The sequence below is a fragment of the Papaver somniferum genome, chromosome 6 (genome assembly GCF_003573695.1).
Source record: "Papaver somniferum cultivar HN1 chromosome 6, ASM357369v1, whole genome shotgun sequence".
In the NCBI taxonomy this organism is placed as follows: Eukaryota; Viridiplantae; Streptophyta; class Magnoliopsida; order Ranunculales; family Papaveraceae; genus Papaver; species Papaver somniferum.
In genome coordinates, this window is record NC_039363.1 from 13,191,980 (window position 1) to 13,204,130 (window position 12,151).

Sequence of the window (12,151 nt, forward strand, 5' to 3'; positions counted from 1 at the left end):
GAAGAACCAGTCAAAATAATATCATCTACATACAATTGCAATACCATCGTATCTGAACCAACGTTGTATTTTAGCTGGTTTTTGTTTGAATGTGAGTTCTCCTTGTATGTCTTTTGTTTACGATGGATTTTAATACAAGGTTAAGGAAAGTGAAAAAGATGAGTATACTTAAACAAGTTCTTTCTAGTTTCTATAATCGATGAACTCTCATTTGGACAAAAAACGAACTGGTGAACCCACCACAAAATATAACCTATTTTAAAACACACAGATTATATGGAATCTCAAATCCCGGCAAAGTGTAAATTGTGTTTTAACAGTTTGAGTCCCGGAATGCTTAAATACTTGAGTTGAAAAGGTTCAAATTACGCAAACGACGTGAAAACAAAATTTAAATACCAGAACTTCTCCTGAGTGAAAGCATATATTTTCACGAATAAAAAACAGATAATTAAACCCTTTTAGTCGATCGTGATGATATAAAGTTAACATTCAAGAGTGGATGATTCAAACGGTGAACACATTATTCATAAAGTCTGGGCACCTTGTAGTAAGCAAAACTTGATGAAAGAATTTAGAACAACAGTAAATGAGACATTCTTTTCGGATGACCCTTTGCGGCATTTCAAGAACCAGACAAGATCAAGAAAAATTTTCCTGGGACTCCAAGCAATCTTCCCCATTCTCGCCTGGGGAAGAACCTACAACTTATCTAAGTTTAAAGGAGATCTCATTGCAGGACTCACCATTGCAAGCCTCTGTATTCCTCAGGTATATAAATAAAACATTACGAAAAAGAAAAGTTAAAAGTTCGTTTAATATAATTACTAGGTAGATGACCATACAATGCTAACTCGTTCTGTTTACATGTGAAATAGGATATTGGGTATGCCAAGCTTGCAGGTTTGGATCCACAATACGGACTCTGTAAGTTTCCTTGATTTAATTATCATACAGACTCTATGATAATAACGTCCTAATTGCAAGATATGCTTCTTGTTGTTTCTGTTATGTCGTTACAGACTCCAGTTTCGTTCCCCTGTTGATTTATGCCTTCATGGAGAGTTCAAGGGACATTGCAATTGGACCAGTAGTTTTTGTATCTTTTTTGTTGTGTAGATACAAAATACCGCACACCAATCAAGTATGTCAATACAATGATTATCAAGACCGGGCGAAGACAATCGCATACAGCATATCCAGAATGATGTACCAGATGACATCAACGCAATCACGAGTAAAGTGTGAAGATTGTGCGATGTTATAGGGTATGTGCGAGAACAGTCAATGTAAGTGTGCGTTAATGAAGCAATCCAGATCAGAAAATAAGGGCATTATTAGCTGTCATCCACTATGTAAACTCCTATATAAGGGACCGAGCGACCCTGTATTGAGGGAGATCTTTTGGAGATCTTAGACAAGAAATTCAGGAGAGACAAAGATTGTTTATTCTCCAAGTTAGAGCTTTCTCATGATTTTGTATCCAAATTGAAGATCTAATGAATGTTCTTATGAATTTTATGATGATCACTTGATTTTTTCTTTAGATTTCATTAAGGGTGTGGTTGTAGGATTTCCTGCAACTACATTTTGGCGCTAGAAAACATCTCGGACTGATAAACCCTATTGGTGAATCTAATTGAAAAGCAAATCTGAAGTGGTTAGTGATTCTTCATTAAGAAGAAATTTATTACCAAAGGAAGATCTTATCTTAAGAAGAAAGAAAGATAAAATTGTTAAATCAGCAAAAATGGACGAAAAGAAAAACAACCTAAAGCAAATCCAAGAACAGATCCAACAAAAAAACAATTACAAAAATCAAAAAGGTGCTACAAAAAGAGACGGACAAGCAGATTCGACCAAAATCATCAAATCAAGAGAAGGCGGCAGGAGATTATAGTGTAACCTAATAACCAAAACAATTGTCAATAATTTCCATGAAGGACTCACAAGAAAAATACACAAGCGTGATTTTGAAGGAACGAAAATTATGACGGTAGAAAAGTTACCTCCCTTGAAGGACTGGGAAAAACAGAAGATAACATTCACAGCAGAGGAAGTGCGGAATTGAAGGCGCACATATCCTTTGGTAGTTACAGTAACTGCAGCGCGATAAGAAAGAAGTGCGGAAGCGAAATTTTCAGACGAATGGGCGATAGAAAGAACCTTGGAAGACACGGGGTAGGTAGATATATTATTCTACCGCGCGTTTAAAGGTATGGGATACAAGGATACGGATATGACCTGCTCAACTTATAACATTCATGGTTTTAACAAAACAACAACAAAGCCAAAATGAGAGATAACTGTGCGAATAATGTTGGGAGAAATAGAAACACATGTGACATTGTGCGTGGTTGATGTGGAATCACCGTACAATATGCTCTTGGGGAGACCATGGATACATGTGATAAAAGCTTTAGCATCAACTCTTCACTAATGTATACGGTTCTCAATACCAAGCGGAATAGGCGAAATAAAAGGAGATGCTAAGAGTGCGAAGATCTGCAGCCAGATAGATGTAAGAAACTATGAAGGACGCGCACTAAAGCGAAAAGATAGCTTGAGAAGAGCAAAAGAACTAAGAGCACAAGAAGGCGAACCGAGTGAAATTCCAGAAAAAGAAGGCGAACCGATGTAAGAAATAAAGGAGACAACACCAATAGGAGGACCAAGAGAGAATTTCATCGCAGCGGAGCCGACGAAAGAAATAAATATTGGAACAAAACAAGAACCAAAGATATTAAAAATTGGAACAAAGATGGGTAAAGAAGAAGAGGGTAGAACGATCAATATCTTACGAGAATATAAGGACATTTTGGCATGGAGCATGGAAGAAATTCCAGGAATATATCTTTCTGTCGCATGCCACAAAATGGATATAAAGAAGAACGCACGGCCATTTAAGGAAAGGATAAGGAAGATAACAACCACATACCATCCTCAAATAGAAGCAGAGTTACAGAAGATGCTTTAGGCAGGAATTATAAGACTAGCAAAGTATCCGGAATGGATAGCAAATATGGTGGTGGTGCCAAAGAAGAATAATGGAATAAGGATTTGCATAGACTTCAGTGACTTAAACAAGGCATGTCCGAAGGACAGCTTTCCATTACCAGATATACCACAGATGGTAGAAGCAGCATCAGGAAATGGTAGACTCTCACTGGTGGAAGGATATAAAGGTTACAATCAAAGTCCTATGGCTGGGGAAGATCAAGAACATACTTCTTTTTTCGCGCCCAGAGGATTATATTGTTATACAAAAATGCCTTTCGGACTGAAAAATGCAGGAGCGACATATCAAAGAATGGTAGAAAAAGTGTTTGCAAAATGGATACATACGACATTGGAGGTCTATGTCGATGATATGTTGCTGAAGATCATGTTGACAACTTGAAAGAAATCTTTGAGCAGATGCGGCAATTCAACACCAAGATAAATCCAGAAAAGTGCGTTTTTGGAGTTGCGTCAGGAAAATTCTTAGGTTATATTGTATCCAAAGAGGGAATAGAAGTCGATCCAGAAAAGGTACAAGCGGTTCGTGACATTCCATCACCTGCGACAGTGAAAGATGTACAGAAGCTAAATGGATTGTTAGCTTCGTTGGGACGGTTTATCTCGCGTTCTTCAGACAAATGCAAACACTTTTTCAATATCTTAAAAAAGGGGACTAAGTTCGAATGGATAGAAGAATATGACAAAGAACTGCAGAGCATAAAGAATTACCTAATGAATTTATAAATTTTGCAAAAAGCGGAGCCAGGAGAAGAATTGTTATTATATTTAGCATCAAAACCGCATGCACTAAGTGCTGTCTTACTACGTTTTGATCAAGGAGTAGAAAAGCCAATATACTATATAAGTAAAACATATAATGTAGAAGAGAAAAATTACTCAAAGATTGAAAAACTGATTCTCGCACTGGTTTATGCAACACAGAAACTTCGTATTTATTTTCAAGCCCATAAAATTAAGGTATTGACAGAAGCACCAATTGAGTCTATAATGAAAAATTCAAAACGATCAGGAAGGATTGAAAGATGGAATGCACAGGTGGGGAATTTTGAAATCAATTATGAAATATTATCTTCACCAAAATCACAAGTCATCACAGACTTCTTGGCAGAATTTACGTTGGAAGAGGATGAACATGCTGAAGAAATGATGGACGTGGATGAAGAACATGGGAATCTTAAAGATTTGCTGACATATCATAATTCAAATAGATGGGAAATACTGGTGGATGGATCATCGAATGGAGAAGGCAATGGAATCGAAATAGTTTTTATCTCACCAGCAGGAGTGAGAATGGCATCCTCATTCAGGTTGGTGTTCGCGTCCACCAATAATGAAATTTAATACGAAGCGGTGGTGCACGCGTTACAGTTGGTGATTGAAATGAAGTTAGAAGATGCGCGAATAACTAGTGACTCACAATTAGTTATCCGCCAAATAGAAGGGACATATAACACAAATGAGCCATCCTTACAGAAGTACAAGAAACTTGTCGCAGAGCTATCAACACAAATTCCAAAAATAAGTTGGAGATACATATCAAGGAAAGATAATAGATTAACAAACACATTTTCTTTTATTCCATCTATGATGGTATATCCAACCGCAAGGTGTATAAAGATACATACACTATTTTCTCCCTCTATCAAGAAGGAAGAAGAGAAGATGCAGATGTAATGATAGTAGAAAATGCAAAAGAAGAGCAAGCGAACAAAGACGCAGACTGGAGAACCCAACTCCATTTATATTTGGAGAAGGGAGAAGTCTTAAGGAACAGGTTGGAGGCACACAAGTTAAAGAGTCGAACGATAAATTACGAACTAAGAGATTGTGTATTATATCGAAGATCATTCCTTGGACCATCGCTTAGATGTTTAACGCGAAAAGAGGGGATGGAAATTTTGAAAGCATTACACTACGGAGATGCTTGGAACCATAGTGGAGGCATATCTTTGGCGTACAGAACAAAGATACAAGGATATTACTGGCCCTACATGCATGAAGACGCGAAAGAAGTATCGAGGCGGTGCGAAGAATGTCAACGTCACGGAAAGAAAATACATGCCCTAGGAGCGGCACTGAGCTCATCAACAAGTGTGTAGCCATTTGTAAAATGGGGCTTAGACATTGTAGGTCCATTTATACTAGGATCAGGGCATTGGAGATATTTAATAGTAGCAACAGATTATTTTACAAAGTGGGTAGAGGTGAAAGCGGTGCAACATATTCGAGATAAAGATATATTCACATTCATATTTGAGAATATCATTTGTAGATTCGGAATCCCCGTACAACTAGTTTCCGATAATGGAAAACAGTTTGAAGGAGAAAACATAGAAATGCTACTTAATGCATTCAAAATCCAAAGTGGAAAATCCACTCCTTTGTATCCACAGAGTAATGGACAAGAAGAGGCAACTAACAAGACAATCGCAGACACTACACCAAATTCAGGGATTAGCAACTCATATTAGCAACATTTTATGAAGAGTTGCTAATTTTAGTTGCAAAAACGTCGCAACAGTTCCAACCAGTTATGAAACTTGCAACTGTTTTATTCAGCTGCGATTCGCAACATAATATAGTTGTACGCGTGCGAATCGTTTCTGTGCTTCCCACACTTTCAATCTGACTTGGTTTCACCCCATCCAGATGTTCAGTCAGCTGTAAAACTGACTCAGGGTTGGATTAAAACGAACAAAAATCTTATTCTTCATTTTATATTCTCTTTCTCGATATCTTCTCTTTAAGGTTCAACTTCTTCTTGTTTGGAGATTCAATCATTTCATCGATCATTCACACAACGATGATGCTGATAGTGATTATCAGAACCCTTTCTCTTCTTTTATCTTTCTTCTCTGATTCTCTTTGTCTAGTTCTTTTCTCTATTTTTAGGGTTCAACTACTCTGATTTCAGATAACTTACCAAGTCTTAAATCAGTAATCTCTCTGAGATTAAGGTCGAATGACTTGTTTATTTCAGAGATATATATCAAATCCCAAGTCATTCCGACCAATTTATTAGGGTAATTTTATTCAATCTGAGAAAAAAAATCTTATTAGGGTTTAGACTAACAGATCTCAAATTTTCTTTCATTTTCTAAATTTAGGGTTATTCTCATAAGTTCAAGATTTGTAGAGTTTTAATGGGTTTCTGGTAAAGTTCATTTATATTGTGGTTTTTTTCGATTGCTTGAAGAATTAGGGTTCTTCAACTTTTTTAAAGAATTTTTTGTCTTATCCAATTGTTTTTGTTCATTCATTGAGATGAATTTACGAGATTGAGGTGGAGTTAAAGTTAATATCAGATATGAAAAGATGAGCTTTCATCTGATTTGAGTTTGCACAGAAGTCATGAGAATTTGGGGAGGATTTGAACAGAGAAAACTCACATCAAGATTTTACAAATTCTGGTACTCTCGGTGTTTTGGACCATTTCTTTGTAAGTTTTACTTTTTAAATCTGGGGTTTTGTCCATTTGATCTATATTTCTCTTTTCTTATTAGAGTTTAGAAATCTATTTACATGACATTCAACCGATGATCTGACAAGGCTAAGGGATTATTTCATGGGAGAACGGTCTGTTTTTCTTCTTCATTCATGTTTTGGTTGTGATGGTATATGCTGTGACCGTGGATGTCCATGTTTTTCCGTTGATGTTCTGCTTCTTGAGATATCTTTTGGATTTTTGACTTTCATTTGCTTCTGAAGTTAAAATTTAGAAATGTTCGTTTTACAACTTTTCTAACCGTAAGAGATATGAAGAGAATAGAAGTCAATTTTTATTAGTTTCATGCTTAATTAGTTTTGTTGTATGTGCATCTTCTGATTTAATAGTTAGTCACTCTGATTTTATAAAGAGGAATCAGTTAATAAGGAGATGGATGCTAGAGTTGGTGCTGCTTCAAATCACTTGGCAAGGAAAAGATCTCTTATCCTAAGGTTTTACTGCAAATTTGATGTAGCTCCTACCCATTATTTGTTTTGAAACTTTGCTTCTTATTCTTCCTTAATATTTGTTATTTTCTTAAAATTGGTACTAATTTCTCCATACTTAAGTATATTAGAATTAGAGTTAGATATGTACTAGGATCTTCATTTTTGAACGCTTTCTGTAATTTTCTTAGTTGTGTGTTGTTCATGTCAGGTCGACCTTCCTGAGGGTGTTCTAAATGTGATTTGATTCGTCTTACGGCTGCTGCAGCTTTCCAGCCATATGATTATGTCGACAATGTTTGTTTTCCTATAGCTGGTCCCTATATGCATTGACATCATCTTGGGGAGCATATGAAGAATGAAAACCTCTTAATAAATACCACAGGTAACCTAAAGGAAACTTACATTGCTGTATTAGAGATCTTTATTTTATTTACCTGACAGTTCATTCGTAATTATTAGTCACCTCCATTTTGTGCATTGTTTTTAACCATGTTCGGATCTGTTGGTTTTTGATTAAAAATTGCAAAATAGTTCCTTCTACTGAGAAGTTTTTGAAAATAAACACATAATATCATGTTGTTACCCCGATTTGTTAAATTCTTTGGGAAAAATACAAGTACAGTTCCATAACTTGTTAGTTGGTGCTATTTATGTTTTAACTCCATACTCATTTTGTTTGTGAGTATGCAGAGAAGAATCAATTAGTAATAAGAGGTTGTTTAAGTTGGGTGTTGTTTTTCTTTAAGGTTTTGGGACACAATTTAATTGAGTTGCATTTCCTATTCTCTATTTTGGTTGTTTTAGACTCCACCTTAGTTTGGACGGACATAATAAGTAAAAACGTAATAAGCGCGTTCATTATATCAGTGTCTTTGTTCAATTACTTTTTAGGAAATTTGTGTACTTGGTTGTATTATGAAACCATTTAAGGAATGCTTCCGACACACAGTACATTCAAATGAAAGCAAAATAAATTTGATAGTTGCAGTACCATATAGATTCTTTTATTGCCAATCTTTTTTATTCAAGTTATGATTACTTATTAACTGGCAACGGTAGTGCACTGGACAAGGATTAACTGTCGGAGGGAAATGATATGGTTGGTACTCTTTTGGATGCCAAGCTCAGAAAGATCTATATGGTTTAAATTCCGCTTACAACCGATCCATCATCAATGACCTATTAGCGGTTTGAGTTATATTCGATTAGCTACAGAAATTCATCGTGCTGCATAGTGAGCTCAAGAAAATTTCATAATTACTGCAAAAAGTGTATTGCAAGTATACAACATCACAATTGTTCCATTAAGTAAGTTCAGAATATTTTCATGTTTAAAATGAAAGAATAATTTTTGTCTTTCAATTTTCAATGTCCATTTACTGCTATGTCTCTAACAGAATTTATACCATTGTCATGTTTCAATACTATTTAATCATGTAGAATATTTTGACAAAAAAAAACATCATGTAGAATAGAATATTCCATGGGAAAAATGATTTCAACGGGGAAGATGCTACTGGAGAGCATGTTACAGACTTGTTGCATGTGACGAAATCGCTATCTGCGTAAGTGGTCTTTTTATTACTCAACATGTCTATTGATTGAAATTTTTTATCTTAGATGTAACAAATTTCAGCCTATTCATCAAAACATGAAGTTTTTACTTGTAGGGCCAAACACAAAAGTTTCAACTATTTGGTGTGACAAGGAAGACTCTGACTTTCTTGGTATTTCACTTGTAGTTTGGGTGATGTCTTGTCTTCGTTGACCTCGAAGAAGGAGATGATACCTGATGAGAACTTTAGACTCACAAGACTACTCGAAGATTCAATAGGTAATCAGTTCTTTCTACTCAAGTGTTGAAGTTGGTTAAATATAATGCTTTTATTAGAGTTTTAAAGTCAAACCTTTTGCAGGAGGAAGATCAAAAACATTGTTGATCGTAAATGTCTGTCCCAATGCTTCTAATCTGCCCAAGACACTGTCATCTCTTACTTTCTATGCAAGAGCTCGGAGTGCGGAGCTAAGTCTTGGGAATCGAGATACCATTAAGAAATGTAGAGATGTTGTAAGTTTGTGTTAAATCTTCTGACAGTGTATTATTCTTTCAATGGAGTATAGAAGGCCCGGAAAGTTTCCTTTACATTGCAGGCAGATCTAAAGGTTTTTCTTAAGTTATTTAATATCTCAAAACATTCTGTTTATGTTGTGTCTAGGGCAATTCGACATTATCTTCATTGTATCACTTTTGCTGCAGTCAGAAAATCTGATGTTGTCTGAAAAGCATAAGATTGAGAAGGATCGAAACACACAACTCAGAAATCAAGTTGCCCATATTTTTCAACTGGAGCAAGACTAGAAAATTCAGATACAAAAACGCGATTCGACAATTCAGGTAGATGCTTTTCTGATCTTTTATCCCTTAATCCCTCACAACTGTATGACTTTTTCCTTTTTAGCCTCAGATTATTAAGCTTGTAGTTTGGTCAATATGTATAAAAGTTGTTTTATTTCTCTGTCCAGTAATTTTCTTTGTACAATAGTTATTCACATCTCTAATAGCATGGAAATTAGATTATGTATATTAGTTTGTTAAAGTTGCACATGTCCATAGGATCGGTTCCCCTTTGCCTAAAACGTGTTGCACATGTCCATAGGATCGGTTCCTTTTTCTGCTATAAAACTTGTTGCACCCCATACAAGGATCGGTTCCCCTTTGTGATGTACTGCACCTCTTACTAGGATCGGTTCCCCTTTCCCAAATTTGGTCAGACAAAACACAAACCCGATCATGCCATCTCAGGTGATTACTTAAGATCGGTTTCACTAATAAAAGTCATACCAATACATGTCAGGATTTTGTGAATAGTTCTACCAAGAACACAAACAAGTTGTGAGTGGTTATACTCAATCACACATATTGGTTGTTCATAAGATAAGCAATGAATAAAAAAACCAATAACACCTGACAATTTTTTTTTTGGTTCACAAACAAGTTTATGAACTTACTTCCTTAGAACACATGTAAAACATTGTTACCTAGGATGAAATCCTCACCAAATACCCATATACATAATCACAATAGCATTCAAATGATTATGGCGATGTCTTATTTAAAAAATTTAGTGGTTAAGAAATAAACCTCGTATTGTATTCCTTAAGTAATGTCTATCTAGAATTCAAATATGTTTCGCAGTTTTTTTTTCAATATGCACGACTTGAAAGATACATTAGAGAATGAAACAGTTCAAGTCAAATATCATTAACCTCAAGTGGAAGGATGATTGTTGTCGTTGTAGCTCTTTGCTTCTTCAAATCTTCAAGTCTTTGCAATACTTGTAATGTCTCATATCCTAATACTTTCAAGGTAACCTATACGAAGTTGACTCTAGTACATAATCAAGTGACTCTTAACTTGAGTTTTGATTCACTAAAATATGACAACCAAACTTGACATACCAACGCTTGGTGGGTTCAACCGAGATATGCTCTAACAAGATTAGATGTTCTTCACGTTGGAGAAATATTCTTAGCAGGAGAGATGTTTTTAGAGAGTGCATTAGGTGGAATATAGGAGATGGTAATTATTTGGACTTGTGCATTTGGTTCAACTCCTTTTGCTTCTACAGTGAGATACTCCTTCATCCCCTTGAGCTCCAGGTTAGACAAAATTAAGATTAACATTCCGAGTGTATCTAGAAAATTCAATGACAATGATTTGAAGAAAAAAAAACATGTGAAACCGGTGTAATTATATGTAATCCAGATCAAGATCTTGACCATCTAGCGTTCAAAAATAAAAAATAATATATAAGGGTTGTACGTTAGGTGTGTATCAACCACTTACCCAATCCACACTGCGCACTACCCCATCAACGCAGCATATATCACCAAATTCCATCTAATAAACACAAATGATTTTTATCAGAAACAATGAGAGAGCATGCACTATACCATTTTTTTTATTAGCAATGACGAGATTCAGTTGCAAAGCAGGTTCGCAACAATTACGCCTCATTGCTATAAAGTCGATGTTGTAATATTTTGCAACGACTGTATTACAGTTGCAAATTTTTGTTCGCAACAGTTTTAAATTGTTGTTACGTTAATAGGCCGCAACTGTAAACTGCAGTTTAAATTTTTTGCAATATCAAAAAATATATGCATGTTTTGACCATGTTAAAACCAAGAAATAAAGTCAAAATCATGTTTTGACCAGCAACAGTTCCCCTGTGATCAGAAATCCAATCCAAATTCACTGAAATTCTCCAGTGTATCTTAGGAAACTAATCAAAATATATAACCATAATATTGTAAAAAACATAAATGTGAACTGAACAAAGAAATCTTTCGACCGAAAGAAACAAAGAAGAAGGTAATAATGATCATTTCATACATTAAATTCAAAAAACTACCGCTAAACTTAGGAAATTAATGAAATCTTTAACGAAAGTGTTATTTTGTATACCTATGAAAAGGAATGACAAGTAACAACAAAAATAAAAAAAAAATATTTCAGAAGACATACACCAGTGAACATCGAGTTACTTGCTTGTTAAGTCTTGGACCTTGGGACACTATTTTAGCATCAAAAAGAAAGAGATTAAGTTCTTCAATAGAGATACAAAGTTATGGTTTTGGATGAGATCAAACATGGGTTTACACTTAGGTTTTCAATAAATGAGAAAGAATGATAAATTTAAAAGCAACCCTGAGATATCTGATAAATTATTAACCATCGGTTGGAATTATATACAAAGACGAAATCAGGTGCTTTGTTGCATATCTTGAGAACATTTTCGGTTTCAGAAATTTCTTGGTGTCCAAACTACCTTGGTATATAAATACTGAAGTTTTTTCTTCTATCAAACTTATTCTGAGGCTGGCAACATATTTTTGGAGTCAATGTTGTATCCAACTAATAATATTATTTGTTGAAAAGAAGAGGGTACTCAAATGCACCATAATCTTTTTCTTTGATCACAACCTATCTAAGACCAACCGTGTATAAACCTCTTGAAGCATCAATCACTGAAGGAATATTTCAACACAGTGTCCACTTGAAACAGGGTTAGTCCGAACTGGGCTAACAATGTGAGAATATCAAAGTCAAGTGGAGAAATCCAATATGTTAGAGCACGGCTCGGTAAAACTCGCAAGTGTTGCTATCTCAAGCTTGTTTGTCAAGTTTAGT

At 35.2% G+C, this 12,151-nt stretch overlaps 1 long non-coding RNA gene across 7 annotated transcripts; it reads left to right on the plus strand.

Moving 5' to 3' along the window:
• Nucleotides 1-5,758: 5,758 nt before the first annotated feature.
• On the plus strand, nucleotides 5,759-9,479 carry LOC113286959. 7 transcript variants are annotated; one of them, XR_003329615.1, is made up of 8 exons: nucleotides 5,759-6,460; nucleotides 6,856-6,960; nucleotides 7,166-7,339; nucleotides 8,017-8,265; nucleotides 8,428-8,522; nucleotides 8,700-8,791; nucleotides 8,874-9,025; nucleotides 9,174-9,479. It is a non-coding gene; the product is annotated as an uncharacterized LOC113286959 (long non-coding RNA). The 7 variants fall into 7 exon arrangements; XR_003329617.1 differs by having other exon boundaries at nucleotides 6,879-6,960; XR_003329613.1 differs by having other exon boundaries at nucleotides 5,759-6,960; nucleotides 8,398-8,522.
• Nucleotides 9,480-12,151: the final 2,672 nt, after the last annotated feature.